Source organism: Jaculus jaculus, chromosome 8, assembly GCF_020740685.1.
Source record: "Jaculus jaculus isolate mJacJac1 chromosome 8, mJacJac1.mat.Y.cur, whole genome shotgun sequence".
Classification (NCBI taxonomy): domain Eukaryota; kingdom Metazoa; phylum Chordata; class Mammalia; order Rodentia; family Dipodidae; genus Jaculus; species Jaculus jaculus.
In genome coordinates, this window is record NC_059109.1 from 50,197,940 (window position 1) to 50,211,365 (window position 13,426).

Consider the following 13,426-nt stretch of genomic DNA (forward strand, 5'->3'; position numbering starts at 1 on the left):
CTAGGCACTAACTGCAAAGGACTAGAGAGAGAGAAGAAACATTAAGGCTAACTTGGCTAATTCAGAGAGAAAATTTTCAATTAAGAAAGTAATTTTCCCAAATCCTGAATTTTCAGATTTATTTGTCTACACAGCTACACTAGTTTCTTCTAAGGGAGCTCAGCCAGGAGACAGAGATATGAGTTAGATCTGATGCTGGGGTGGATTGGCCAGGAGGTAGGGAATGTTAGATCTGATTCTGAAATGACTCAGCCTCAACCTTGGCCTTAGCTTTTGCAGTCATGCTCCAGTGACTCATTTCTCTGGCACTGTCTTTGTTAACTCCTGGGATCAAAAGTGTTCTTTTTACATAGCCCTACATATGGCTGCTCACTCATTTTTTAAAGGAGCTGCCTGCTTCCATCTTGTGCTTGTTTAGTGATTATACTAACAAGAAAAGTGACTGAGGTATGCCCTCCTTCCCTTCAACCACTCATCCTCTTTTTGCCAGGACCCTTTTTCCATCCCTTCCCCTAATCCATCAGGGTGCAAATACATATATTTTTCAAGAAAAAGTGTATGGTTTCCTGAATTGTTTAAGCCCCTACAGACTATTCTTATACATGTAATCCTTTCCTAAGATGTAGGATTTTTTTTAAACACAAATTGAAATTCTTACAGCCTCTTGGGTCATTATTATTTTTTTAACGTAATTCTTACACTTTAGATTGGCTGTCAAATAAACTTTGGGCATCTACTGAAGGAATATTCCCTCTGGGAATGAATATCAGGCTGGCAGCATAGGGAATCTCTGAAGACAGCACCATACAACAATTTAGGCAGAGAGAAAATTAGGATCTCTCCCCCACTCCACCCCTCACAACCTGCTCTCCCTATATCATTTTGAGTGTTCAATCTTTTTCCCTCTACACAAACCCTCATGGAATTAAAAGGACAAGCAGACAAGGCTCTGCGGCACACCCACCTATAGCTAACTGCCTCTGATCCTTCTAACTTATTCCATCCAACACTGGTCTTTAGGGATTCTCTCCCTATTGCAATGCCATTATTTGGCTCCCCTGTCTCAGTGTTTCCAAGGTAAAGAATAGCTCTCTCTCTCTGACGCTTTGGACAAGCTGTCCTGATTCCAGGAGAACTCTGAAAATCGTGATGTTTGTGCACTTCCTAATCCATTATTCAAATCCATAGACACTCCTAGAATTTAGAGAGGAGCTACCTTCTGTATCCTCTAGAGAGAATCACTCATTCAAGTGACTGATATAAAAATCAATCCTTTCACTCTTTTTAAAAAAATGTGTCATCCTTCTAGCTTCCTTTGCATGCTGATGGCTGCCAACTGCAACGGGTTAAAGATATGACTTAAGATTATGTTGTATTTTGGTAATGGGATAGATATCCTGACATTCTAAAATCCAGCCTCACCTCCCTAAGTAGTTCTGATCCACTGCAGTAGCCCTTTAATTGAAATGCAAACTGTTATGCTGTATCTGCATAAGAGCGTACAAGTGCTAATGACAGCCTGTTTACAGCATTAAAATCTGAGGAATAAAGCTGCAAATGTGTGATCACACAGCCACTCTAAACAATCCCTGCACCATAGAAGGAACAAGAGATTATTTATAAAAATCAGGCTTATGCTTTGTTAGTGTTCTCCATGAATAGAGCTCAGTATAGATAATAATGGTCAAGTGTTGTGCACTGGAATAGTCTTCAAAAGCTTGTGACATCTCACAGAGGCATGCCGGTTGAAGCACAAGCAGCTCTGACAATTGTTAAACTCTTGACTGATGTACCTTTAAAGGGTTAAAAGAAACACAGAAAAGGTAAAGGGAATCTGATTACAGTCTTACCTACTTACTGAAAATATCACTGGCATATTAATATAAAATGAGGGTGGGTTTCTTTAGTGAAGTCACGCCTCACTTTCACAATGGAGGGACTCTGTTGCCCTGCTGCAGAGTGTGTCCAGGAAGAGATTTCCTGTCCCAGAGCCTAGGGCTTTATCTTGAACTTGTTTGTCTTCATGGTAGTCCTAGTACCTTCCCCGAAGTCACTCATTTTACTACAAAAGATTTAGATATGCATATCTAAATAAATGATGAGGAAATATATGTCCTTTTCAGGCCTCTCACATTTCTTGGCTGACAGATATTATTATGGTGCTCCAGAAGGACTGCCTCTTTAGGTACTAGTAATACCTCCTTTTTACTGTCTGCTCTTGATGTAATCAAATATCCTGCTTTGATTCTATTTCTGACAAGTCTTTCTGAATGCTGATTGGACAGAGTACATACTTCCTCTGGGAAACACTTATGAACAAGAAAAAGCCTATATACAGTATTCATTTCCCCATTATAGAGAATTCAGATGTTTGCTCTTTTTTTTTTTTTTTTCAAATACTAGCTGTGTTGAAACAGAACAGCCAAAATTTCTTAAGAGGAAAATGAAGATAGTGATTAGATCTAAATGCCAAATTACACTCATACCAGAAGAGGGCAGTCTTCACAGCAGCCTAGAGTATCCCAGAACACAAAAGTTGCCAGTTAGAATTAAATGGGCCTGGTGAGGATATTTAAAGTGAGGTTGGGTATATTTGAAAACAGACAATTGTCTTTTATAATGTTTATTTTTCTCCTTTATTGACTGAATATCAATGCAAGCTTATGCAATTAAATCGGTCATGCTTATTATGTGAGCATGCCATTAGTTCTACAATCAAAATTTTAAAAAATTAGAAAATTTAATTATTTCTTTTTTCTGTCTTCATCTACTTGCCTATCATAATATCAAACTCACACAAACTTAAGCATGTTCTCACTTTCTATCCTAATATCTTACCACAGCATGATATCAGTATTTGATTTATTATTTGATTTTTTTCAAGATAGGGTCTCACTATAGCCCAAGCTGACCTTGAACTCACTCTCCAATACTGGGCTTGAACTCATACCAATTCTTCTACCACTGCCTCCCTAGTGCTGGGATTAAAGGAGTTCACTGTCATGCCTGTCAGTATTTGCTTTTTAATCTATGTTTTTCAAATATCTATTTATTTATTTGATAGATAGAAGATAGATGACAGATAGATAGATGGTAGATAGAAAGATAGATAGATAGACAGATAGATAGATAGATCATAGATAGAGAGAAAGAGAGAGAGAGAGGAACACGGGTACTCCAGGGTCTCCTATCACTGAAAACAGACTGCAAATGCATGCACCACTTTGTGAATCTGGCTTTACATGGGTACTGGAAAATCAAACCCAGGCCATAAGGCTTTGCAAACAAGCACTTTTAACCACTGAGTAATCTTTCCCAAACTTGTAAATCTAATACTTTTTTCTTTTTCTTTCTTTCTTTCTTTCTTTCTTTCTTTCTTTCTTTCTTTCTTTCTTCCTTTCTTCTTCTTCTTCTTCTTCTTCTTCTTCTTTTTCTTTTTTTTTTTTTTTCCGAGGTAGGGTCTCACACTAGCCCAGGGTGACCTGGAATTCACTATGTAGTTTCAGGGTGGCCTCGCACTCTTGGTGATCCTTCTACCTCTGCCTCCCGAGTGCTGAGATTAAAGGCGTGCAACAACACGCCTGGCTTGTAAATCTAATTCTTATCTCTGAAAGGTAAGTTCTATATGACCAAAACCATATACATACACACACACACACACACACACACACACACACACACACACACATGCACGCATAAACACTTATATTTCTGTGCTACTATGTACTGGTTAAAAAATAATAATAACGGCCAATGGAAAATTGCTAAAGTCCCTTATATTTTTTTGCTACTTTTTTCCTAGAAGTTTTACAAAAGCCCCTCCTTCCCATTGTCCCTGTCTTTTGGGCTTATTGGGAAATGAACTGTGTTTCTCATGAATCACATCTTCCATGCTCAGGATTGTTTATTTACAGAAAAGAAAATAAGAATAGAAAAGAAAATTTAAGCAATCATTTTTAGAAGTGGTTAAATGGCTAAATCTGGCAATGGTGCAGAAAATGGGCAGTTTAATCCCTTGCTAATGGGAATGAAATTTGTTAAAGAAATTCTTAAGAAAAAGGTAGCAATAAATTATCAGCAGAATGAATTTGCACACTCAGCAATTACTACTCTGTAAATAAACCCTAAAGAGTGAAGGAGGAATGAGCATACAAATAAATGGCTGCAAGGATCTCAGTATAGTTTTAGTCCATGAAAAAATATGTGATGTCATAGGAAAATAAGAAGAAGATGTTTTATTTAAAAGAAATGTCTTATGTTACCATTTGATCCAGGTTTGTGCCTATAATGATATTTGCATACATAAAAGGATAGAACTATAGAAATTGAAATAAAATATAAATGATGACTATTTTTCAATAACATGTATGGACAAAATTTATTTATTTTCTTTTTTCATATCCTACTTTCGGGATTTAACTTAAATAATTCATATTACAGTTATAATGAGAAAATGGAATTATTATATAAAAATAATAGGTTGGGTAACTAAAATGTTACAGGTTTAGATTTTTAAACCATAAACTATTAGGTTAATATAGTTGTTACATTTTTATCATAAGTATACATGCAATTATTTAAATTACAGTCATTATACACTATGCCATCTAGCTTCAGAGTACATTACCATACCATTTCAATGGAATGTTAAGATTATAAAGGAGAAAATAGAGGTACAGTATTACTTATTAGCATTTGACCTCAGTTAATTCAAATTTGCAGATAATCTGCAAATATTGCATCTACTTACACATGCTATTTAATGAGAAATATGCTTCCAAGGCCCATATTTTCTATACAGAGTGTCTGTGCAGGTTCCCACTTGTCTAAATCTGCTTGCTTTTGATTAATCTGTGTGTGACATTGACATGAGCCCTTGCATTGGCTTTCTACCTCCATAGTTTAAAGGTTGACATCTCAAGTAATGAGAAAATTGTACGTAATGCATGTGTTGGAACAAACTGTGTTAGGCAACTATATTTCAGATTTGGCTCTTTTAGTTTTGGTTTGGAATGGGGACATATAAAAGGATGAGTCTGAATGAAATTCCTAACTAAAATTTGTTCCCTTCCTTTCAAAACAAGCTCCAACTTAGAAGGATCATGGTTTGCTAATAGCTGCACCATGAAAGCAAAGGATTTTAAGTTTCAATAATAAGATCATTTATCTAATCTAGGAATATCATGGTGTCTGTAGCAGAGTATCCTCTGATGCCTGGGCTATAGAAACCTATGAATCTGCTGCCTGATTCATTTAGGCATCTTTAACAGAATGCCACCATCATCTGTTTTGCTTATTAACAATAGAGATATGTTTCTCATCTATCTTTATGCTGGGAATTCTATGACCAAGGCTCAGTAGAGTCTATGTCTGGTGACAGCAAACTTTCTGGTCCATCTGTGATGGTCTATTTCTGCACATGGTAGAAAAGGCAAACTAATTCTTTGGGGTGGGAATTCCATTTTACTTTTAATTTTTTTTATCTATTTTAGTTAGTTAGTTAGTAATCCTGGGTATTGAATTCAAATTCTTATGCATGTCATAACAAACACTACTGCTGAGTTACATCCCAAACCCAGGGGAGGTTGCTTTTATAAGGGTACTAATCTGAATTATAGAGTACCAAACTTGTGATTAAATATCCCAAAGCCCCTACCAACTGAGGCCAACACCTTGAGTCTAAATATTTAAACATATTAATGTGCATGCAGATAAAAAGATTTAAACTATTTCAGCTACTAAAATATATTGTAAGAATGAAATAGCCCATTTAAGCAATTTAAATTAAGGGTGATGTATAGACTTAGGAGGAATAGAGACATGTAGTTTAATACTTGTATGCACTGCTTGCTGAAAGGTAACAAGGGAAAAGATGTTCAAATATGATTTCTACTTTTCTGGCTTAGATAAATGTCTTGGATAGATGGGAAAATTTCCCAATAGTCTAACCTATACTTATAAATATAATTTTGAAACATCTTAGGAGTACATATCTTCCTTGTTGTCTGCTATGTCTTTTACTTTACTAAAATACAGGACATCAGTGTCCTCAACACAGCTTGCTTGCTCTTCATTAACTCTTCACCTCGACCAAGTAGCTACTGCAACTCTTATCCATTATCTTCTGTTAACTTAGAATATCTCAAAATGATTTCCATATAACACAAGTTTCACAGTATGCTTTCTAGCAAAGTATCTTTGTTAAAATAAGTGTGAGAGACTCAGTATACACAAGGACATATGGTGACACGTATGGTAATATGGTAACTTTTGGAGAAATTCTTATGTTACAGATATTGGCTTATTTCAGTATTTCCCAAGCTTATTTAATTTCAGAGTTTGCATGTATATGGATGTGTATGTGTGTGTGTGTGTGTGTGTGTGTGTGTGTGTGTGTGTTCTGTGTGCGCAAATGTGCATGCATATATTTAAGTATATTGATCTTTCATGGTTCCCATAGATATAATATCATGTATACACAGATCTTTTTGATGATAGATACATACATTCATACATACACACAGAAAAACATATATATATATATATGTTTGTATTTTGAGGAACTGGCTCACTTAGTTGTTGGAGCTAGCAAAACTGAAATCTGTAAGGCAGACTAGCAGGCAAGAAATTCATTTTTGGTTTCTATTTTACAAACTTCAAGCAGACATCCCTGCTTTTAAAATAAACATTACTTTTAATCTTACTTATTCTCACTGTTTTAATGAGACTTGCCTAAATGATTGAAAATAACTTACAATTCAAACCCTGATAATAGACATCATTTTTTCTGTCTTTTGGTCAAAAGCTTGCAGGAGAAAATATTTTTATCAAGCTATTTTTTTTTCTCAGCCTTCATATCTGATATGTCTTCTTCTACTCTCTTAGGAATGGGTCTTCTATTTTCTCCTACATACTTGGTAGTTTCTACAGGGAGTTAATATTCTAATTTCCCAACATGTCATGACATAACATTTTGTAGATGGCCAGCCCAGATACTGAGAAGTGAGTCATTTTCTAGGAAAGTTTCTTAGGCATCCACTAGATGAAATCTGATGATACACACCTGATGACAGTAGTTAAAGCAGACCTGGAGAGAATAGGGAATAATGTGTGCAATATCTGTTTAATGTTGGCAACAGTATAGCTCAAACACTTAACAGCAAAAAAGCGACCATTTGACTATACTAATGGACTTTGTGGTCCAGAATTCAAATTAAGTGCCATAGAGATGTTTGTCTTAAATCCACACTGTCTGGGGCATGGGACATAATACATAAGTGTTAGGGTAATTAAGTGTCTATGAAGTGAAGAATATGGAGCTGGAGAATCTATGTCTGAATTGGCCTCTCACTCATATATATGTTTACAAATAGGGCTTACCCACTGCCTTCATCTGGACATTCTGAAAAGAAGAGTGAGATCTTCATATGGCTCAGTTTCCTGACAGCATGGAAGCTTGATTCTCAGATGAAAGCATCCAGAAAGGTGCATCCTGAAAGAAGAGGAAAACACTGTACAGCCTAGGACTCATCTTGGGAGACTTGGGTACCACTTTTTCCATCTATGGGCCTCTGACTGGCAAAAGTCCATTTATTCATGGCGGGGGGAGGGGGGTGCTATATACTTGAAAACCGATGGGAGGGAAGCCTGTGCATTTAAATACATGAGTCAGCATTTACACAGCTAGTTTTATTGACATTGATTTTGAGGCCAGAATAAAGCTTAATGATGTAGTAAATTTTCAGAAGGTTGTTTGGAAAATCTAAAAATTGTGATAATCCTAAATGCTTTAGCAAAAGAATGCAAGTACTTTTAAAATCATTTCTAGTCTTTCTGTGAACATCTTGGCCACTGAATTTGAAGGTGTGATAAGTAGGATAATAGTGTATTTCCAACTTAAAGACCTAGAGCAAGAAGGGGTAGCTCTCAACATTTGGGAGGCCAAGGTATAAAGAATTCCATGAGTTCAAAGGCAGCCTGAGCTATATAATAAGACTGTTCCGAATAGAACTCCTCACCAAAACTTAAACAAGTTCACTCAAATAGTTCTAACACTCTGAAACATCAGGGATTCAGCAATCATTAAAACATGTAAAATGAAAGACAGGCGTGGTGGCACACGTCTTTAATCCCAGTACTGAGGAGGCAGAGGTAGGAGGATCGCTGTGAGTTCAAGGCCACCCTGAAACTCCATAGTGAATTCCAGGTCAGCCTGGGCCAGAAGTTAGGCCCTACTTCAAAACATCAAAAAAAAAAAAAAAAGAAAAAGAAAAAATGTAAAATGACTTCCAGCAAAGATGGCAACCACCTAACTGCGCAGAACATCCCTTGGAAAGAAAGGCAAGAAATTTAGGGTTCACTAGGTCTTTTAGGGGAGAGCAATCTCCAACAGATTGCCAGTGGGAGGGCACATAGGGAAAAAACAGGGAATTGCTGATTCCCTTGCAGGTGGGCAGGTAGCCCACCCCTACCCCCAAGCAGCCACGATTCCCACTCCCAGCTTCAGGAAACTCCCACACTTACCATAGGAAAATGGTCCTAGGCCACCATACTTCCACTTGCCTTGCTGCAAAGGGGCAATCGCCCTGCTACCCCCTGTTCATGAGAGACCTTGGTCAGGCTACACCCCTGCTGGCCCATTCTCCCTTGATGAATATAAACAGAGTCCACAGCTACTCAGATCCTGCTTGTGGAAGTTTAGTCTGCTCTGCCCACTTTCCTACTTACTGCTCCAGCCCCCCTCACATTCATGCCCCTGAGCCTAGCCCAATTGTCAACTCCACATGTGAGCTCAGACTGTGTATGCTAGCTCAAGGGCCGTCCTTTCCCTGTGTTGTGTGGGAGCATGGACTGCTTCCGGGTCCCAGTGTTCCACCACATCAGAGTTTGGGTTGCTTCAGTGCTTGCTGCCTCTGTGTCCATCCTAGCATGAGCACAGGCAGCTTTGGTGCATTACTGCTTAAGAGTTCAAGCAACTTTGGTGCCCTGGCCAGGCAGGAACTCCGGTGGCTTTGGCAAGCAAGAGCCAAAGCTCAGGCTCCCTGGCAGCAGCCTCAGGCTGCTTCAGATTCCCATTGTGCTTGCGCCCAGGCTGGTCCACCCACCTACATGCCCATATACTGCAATAGGCAGGTCACAGCACAAAAGAAATAACATGAGAAATCAAATGCAAGAAAATTCAGTTAGATCACCCAGTGCTACAATGAGCATCTCTAATCAAAACATAGAAGACTCACTAGGATCAGAGCATCCAAATGAAGCTATGAACAATGCAACCCCGACTAACCTACTGGTAGAACTTGTAGAAAAGCAACAAAGGACTGATAATTTTGTGGATGCTGCCATTACGAGAAATCATCAAGAAAATCAGAAAATGATGTGAAACCCTGAAAGCCCGAAGGACCTTGAATGAAACACTCCAATGTCTAAGAACCTATGCCTTCCAACCCAAACTACTCTACCCAGCAAAAGTGTTCCTCATAATAGATGGTGAAAGAAAAACTTTCTATGACAAAACTCCGCTTTACAATTACATGAACACAAAACCACACCTACAGAGAGTATTTCAGGAAATTTTCCACAGAGAAGAAACAAATAATCAACCTCAAATGCATACAAGAATCAGATTACAATAACCAAGCTCAGTGTAGGCACAAAAACCTTCAAAGTCCACGAAACCACCAAACCATATATACCATCACAATATGGCAGGGATCAAATCAAATATCACAGTCATTACCCTAAATATTAATGGCCTTACTTCACCCATCAAGAGACACAAGCTAAGAGGATGGATCAAAAAATTAGACACCCAATCTGTTGTCTTCAAGAAACCCACCTCACCACTAAAGACAGAAACCTCCTCAGGGTGACAGGGTGGAAAACAATATTCCAAGCAATCAGAAATAAGGAACAAGCAGGTGTAGCTACATTAGTATTGGAAAAAATAGACTTAAAACCAAAAATAATCAAAAAAGTCAAAGAAAGCCACTTCCTTCTTATCAAGGGAACAATCCATCAAGAGGACATTACAATCATAAATCTGCATGCACCAAACACAGGGGCATCACAGTTCATAAACCAAAACCTACTTGACAATAAAACAGAAATAAGCACCAACACCATCATACTTGGGAACTTCAATACACCATTATCAGTAACAGACAGATCATCCAAATAGAAACTCAACAGGGCAGAAAGAGAGCTCAACAAAAACATAGATTACTTAGACCTAACAGACATCTACAGAACTTTCTATCCCAAATCCACAGACTACACATTCTTCTCATCAGCCCATGGAACATTCTCTAAAATAGGCCATATACTAGGTCACAAAGACTGCCTCCAGATATTTAGGAAGATTTACATAATTCATTGCATGATATAACGTCACAATATTATATTGCTAGAAAGTAACAACAAAAGACCCACCAAGAATCCCAATGGCACCTGGAAACTGAACAGCACACTTTTAAACAATAAATGGATAGTGGATGAAATAAAAAATAAAATTGCAAAATTTCCAGAACTGAATAATGATGAGAACACATCGTACCAAAACTTATGGGTCACAATGAAGATGGTCCTCATGAGAAAATTCATATCATTCAATGCCTTCATAAAAAGACAGAGAGATTCCAAATCAATTACCTAACCATCCACCTAAAGGCACTGAAAAAGCAAGAAAAATCCAACCGAAAAAGCTCCAGAAGGAAAGAAATAATTAAAATCAGAGCAGAAATTAATGAATTGGAAACTAAGAAAACAATTAAGGCAATTGACAAAAAAAAAGAGCTGGTTCTTTGAAAAAATAAACAAGATTGACAAACCTCTGGCCAATTTGATCAAGTAAAAAAAAAAAGGAGGGGCTGGAGAGATGGCTTAGCGGTTAAGCACTTGCCTGTGAAGCCTAAGGACCCCAGTTCGAGGCTTGGTTCCCCAGATCCCATGTTAGCCAGATGCATAAGGGGGCGCACGCGTCTGGAGTTTGTTTGCAGAGGCTGGAAGCCCTGGAAGCCCATTCTCTCTCTCTCCCTCTATCTGTCTTTCTCTCTGTCTCTATCGCTCTCAAATAAATAAATAATTTTTTTTTAAAAAAGGAGATATTTCAAATTAACAAAATTCAAAATATAAAAGGGAGATCACAGCAGACATAAAGTGAAATTGGGAGAATTACCAGGACTTATTTTAAAAACCTCTACTCCACAAAACTGGATAATCTGGAGGAGATGGATAAATTCCTGGATGCATACCATCTATCAAAGCTAAACTCAGAGCAGATTAATCTGCTAAATGAACCTATCATACTCATTGAGACTGAAAAAGTAATTAAAAAAAAAAAAGGAATAAAAAGAAGAGTCCAGGACCAGATGGCTTTTCAGCTGAATTCTATCAAACCTTCATGGAAGAACTCAAACCAATCTTCCTCAAACTGTTCCAAACAAATGATGACAGGGAAAGTTACCCAACTCCTTTTATGAAGCTAGCATCACCCTAATTCCAAAACCAGGCCATGATGCCACAAGACAAGAAAAGTACCCGCCTATTTCCCTGATGAAATTAGATGCAAAGATCCTAAAAAAAATCCTCACAAACTGAATCCAACAACACATCAAAAGCATTATCCACCTCAACCAAGTGGGTTTCATCCCAGGAACGTAGGGGTGGTTCAACATATGGAAATCTACCAATGTAATACACTACATAAACAAGGTTAAACATAAACACTACATGGTCATTTTGATAGATGCAGAAAAGGCCTTTGACAAGATATAACATCACTTCATGCTCAAAACATTGGAGAGAATTGGCATGGTTGGTTCATATCTTAACATAATAAAGGGAATATACAAAGCTTCGAAGGCCCAAATAATACTTAATGGAGAGAGACTGGAGGAATTCCCATTAAGATCAGGAATAAGACAGGGTTATCCACTTTCACCTCTTCTCTTTAATATAGTACTGGAAGTCCTAGCTCAAGCAATAAAACAGGAGAAGGAAATAAAAGGGATACAATTTGGAAAGGAAGAAGATAAGTTAGCTCTATTTACTGATGACATGATTGTATATGTAAGAGACCCAAGAGACTCCATCCCCAAACCCCTGAAGGTGATTAACTCCTATAGCAAGGTAGCAGGATAAAAAATCAATGCACAAAAAATCAGTAGCCTTTCTATATGTAAATGACAAAGAAACAGAGAAAGAAATAAGAGACATGGTCCACTTTGCCAGAGTAACAACAACAACAATGACAAAAAATACCTTGGAATAATGTTAACCAAGGAAGTGAAAGATCTATAGAATGAAAACATAAAATCACTCAAAAAATACATTGAGGTACTTGAGAAAATTGAAAGACCTCCCATGCTCCTGGATAGGCAGTATTAACATTGTTAAGATGGCACTCCTACCAAAGGCAATATACAGATTTAATGCCATTCCAATTAAAATCCCAATGGTGTTCTTCACAGAGATAGAAAATATGTTCTCAAATTTCATATGGAAAGGCAGAAGGCTTCACACATCCAAACATATCCTCAACAAAAGAAATACCTCTGGAGGCATCACCATACCTGATCTAAAGCTATATTATAAAATCATAGTAATAAAAAGAGCATGGTACTGGCATAAAAACAAGAATATAGACCAATGGAATAGACTTGAGTACCCAGACTTTGGATAAAGCAACAATAGCTACTTGATATTTGACAAAGGCCCTAGCAATATAGGCTGGAATAAAAAGACAGCATCTTCAACAAATTGTGCTGGATAACCATATGCAAGAAATTGAAACTTGGTCCACACATTTCACCATGCACTACACTCAAGTACAATTGGATCAAAGACCTCAATATAAGACCAGAAACTTGACTACTATTGGAAGAAAATACAGGAAGTACTTTCCATGATACAGGAATGGAAAAAGACTTCCTGAACAAAACCCCTGTAGAACATGATCTTAAACAAGCACTCAATCAATGGAGTCACATAAAGCTTAAGATTTTCTTTACAGACAAGCATACAGTAAGCAAAGCCAATAGATTACCCAGAGAATGAGAGAAAATATTTGCTGGTTATCCAACTGATAGAGGCCTAATCTCTAGAATCGACAAAGAACTCAAAAATCTAAACAGTAAGAAGCCAAACACCCCCCCACACAAAATGGGGCAAAGAGCTGAACAAGCAGTTCACAGAGGAAGAAATACAAATGGCAAATACACACTTAAGACAATGTTCATCATCCCTAATCATCAGGGAAATGCAAATAAAAACAACACTTATATTCCATCTTACCCCAATAAGGATAGCAAACATCAAAAAATTAAATGAAAATAAATGCTGGTGAGGATGTGGAGAAGTAGGAACAGTCATCCACTTTTGGTGGGAATGTTAGATGGTACATTGGAAAGCAATCTCCTGATTATAG